This window comes from Lathyrus oleraceus, chromosome 6, assembly GCF_024323335.1.
Source record: "Lathyrus oleraceus cultivar Zhongwan6 chromosome 6, CAAS_Psat_ZW6_1.0, whole genome shotgun sequence".
Lineage (NCBI taxonomy): Eukaryota > Viridiplantae > Streptophyta > Magnoliopsida > Fabales > Fabaceae > Lathyrus > Lathyrus oleraceus.
Window position 1 is genome coordinate 381,300,557 of NC_066584.1, and position 3,244 is coordinate 381,303,800.

Sequence of the window (3,244 nt, forward strand, 5' to 3'; positions counted from 1 at the left end):
GTTAATTAAGATAACATCACACTTTACAAGAATTGTCAAATAGTTTTAATAATATACGATAGAAAAAGCAAACTGTGGTGCATTTATATGTTATCTTCACACCATTTTATGACATTAATACTTATACTCAAATATTTCAATTTTTTTTAAATAAAGAAAAAATAATATTTACTATAATCATTATCCAAATTTTGACGTTAAATTAAGAAATATAATAACCATTCTTAACATTTCATTAACCACATTCTGATATTAAATTGTGAAATATATAAAATATAACAAATATAATTGTGATATTAAATTATAAAATATAGTAATTAAATTATGGTTAATTGAGTGTAAAAATTTGTTATTATATTTCATTTTTTTAATATCAGAATTCGGTTTATGTTATTGAATTTATTAGTTAATGAAATAGTAAAATTGATTAATGAATTAAAGGTAAAATACATGATAAAAACATATATTTTTATGATTAATACAATAATAAAATTGATTAATAATTTTTTTTATATTTGTATTATAAAAATAATTTTAAAAATAAAAATATTTTTAATCAAATTAAATTACAAATAAAAAATCCTCATTTTTTATGACAACATGCACATATGTGACAACAAAACTTCTTTTTCTTCTACAAAATTAGATTATACATAAAAAGTCATCATTTTTATTAGAGTGTAAAATACTATAATTGTTATTCTTAAATATATAAAATCATAACTAAAATGGAGAAATACTGCAAATACATTCTTGATGCTTTTTAAAATATTTTTATAGATAAAATTTATTAATAAAAAACATGTTTGAAGAGCAAAATAATCGACAAAAGACATTTAAAAATGTCAAAATTATTATTTTTAAAGATTAATTTTAAATGAAATGATAAGATTTTGATATATAAGTGAGTAGTTTATTTTGCAGCCTTTAAATAAATTTTTGATAATTTTTTTGTTTAAATAAATATAGTTTTGGCAAATCAGTTCTATATCAACCTCGTTATTTTGACTGTCGTATCCCGTTTCTTTATTTATGGACCTTTTGTAAAACGAATTTAAACTGAGCAATCATACTCATTCTAATCACTACTATGGTGATGTTGAATACTCTAACTCTATAGGCTTTAACTCAATCATAATATCAGTAACAAATAATTGTTTTTGGATGTTAATATAACATCACTCTTTACAATAGTTGTCAAATATTTTTAATTATTTCATTTATAACTTGGTATCAAAATTTTACAGTACATACAATAGCTTTTTATGGGACAAGACCGATATAGAACTGAAGTAAACTATATGACTCTCCTTCTAAGATGACATTGAATACTCTAACTCTATATGCTTTGATTCAATAATACTATTATTAATCAATAATTGTTTTAGATGTTAAGCTAACATCACTCTTTATAAAAATTGGTTTAGATATTAAAATATTTCTTATACTAAATATTTTTTAAAGTCTAACTTGAGAAGAAAATAAACTATAATTTAATATTTTTTAGCCTTTATTTAATAAAAATAATTCATTAAGTTTGTTTCTAAAAAACTAAACTAAAAATAACATAAATTAATATTCTAATAATGACCATTAACATGTCATTAAAAAAATCAAAATTATAATTAAGCTAAATTTAAATGACATGTAGTAATTGCAAACCTAATTAGTTCTGCCCTCATCGATTTGATTGCCTTATTTTATTTATTTATTTTTAGGGATTTTTACAGAATAAATTTAAAAAAAACATGTAACTTCTAATTCTAATCACTATTATGGATGATATTGAATACTTTAACTATATGCTTTAATTCAATGACAATATTATTAATAAATAATTGTTTTTAGATGTTAAGATATAACATCACTCTTTATAGGCGTTGTCAAATATTTTTAATTATTTGTGATAGCAAAAGTAAACTTTGGTGCATATAAATATATGAGAAACCAAGTATATCCTCATTCATAACTTGGTATCAAAATTTCTAAGTACTACAATGGCTTTTTATCGCACAAACCTTCCCACTCGTGGACTATTCTCCCTTGTTTCAGTCGTCATTGTTTTGCTAGCCACAAATATAAACTCAGTTCAAGCACTGTCCTTCAATTTCACCAAGTTCACCCATGGTAATTCTGCTATCACCCTCCAAGGGGATGCACAAATTTTAGCCAATGGTTTCTTGGCACTGACCAACAGTACAACACTTCCTCCAACTGTAACTTTCCCAACTACCGGTCGTGCCTTATATACAACACCCTTAACCCTTTGGGACGATGCAACTGGCAATGTTGCCAGTTTTGTCACTTCCTTTTCTTTTGTCGTACAGTCCCCGGCAGGACGTGCTCCAACTGACGGGCTGATCTTTTTCATTGCACCACCGGACACTGTGATTCCCAACAACTCAGACAGTTTATATCTGGGAGTAGTTGATAGTAAATCTTCAATCAATCAGTTCGTTGGTGTAGAGTTTGACCTTTATCCCAATCTTTTTGATCCCATCAATATTTTCTATCATATTGGAATCGATGTCAACTCTTTAATTTCATTAAAGACCGAGACGTGGAACTGGGTGAATGGTTCATCCACTAAAGTAACTATAATATATGACTCTCCTTCTAACACATTGACTGTTGTTGTCACTTATGCAAATGGTCAAATTTCTACCATTTCACAAAACATTGATTTAAAAGCTGTGCTCCCCAAGGATGTTAGGCTTGGTTTTTCTTCTACTTCAATAACTGGTGTAGCACATGACATCCATTCATGGTCATTCACATCACACTTGGAAAAATCATCAAGCAGTATCTCAGACATATGAATACTGTTGTTGCAAGCTATGCTTACCAGCAGTTTGTAGTAATTACCTCTACTATTTCTAAATAAGACCCTGCATACTAGCAGCTTATGTGACCTCTATGTGTTTTCTGTTAAAATAAAGATCTTGTTTCAATTATTGTTTCTTACTCTACATTCTCAATTAACTTGGTTAGTTAATTTATATCTAAAACGTAATAACAGACTCTAAAAATTATGTTATACTTCAAAATCATTTAAAATTTATTCTTTAAGCAATTTTGGATTATAAAAAGTATTGTCCATTTATAAAAAAAAATCAACTACTAAAATCATATGAATAGTAACAGCTAATTTGTATGTACATGTATAACTCTAAAAATACATTTTAATATATACTTATAATGCCATAATGCCATAGTGATTGGATTAGAGTCCCAATTCACCCAT

The 3,244-nt window shown here is 26.2% G+C and overlaps 1 pseudogene across 1 annotated transcript; it reads left to right on the forward strand.

The window, feature by feature from the left end:
- Nucleotides 1–1,945: 1,945 nt before the first annotated feature.
- On the forward strand, nucleotides 1,946–2,954 carry LOC127098227 (non-seed lectin-like; annotated as a pseudogene). Its single transcript, XR_007793313.1, has one exon. The product of XR_007793313.1 is annotated as a non-seed lectin-like (transcript).
- Nucleotides 2,955–3,244: the final 290 nt, after the last annotated feature.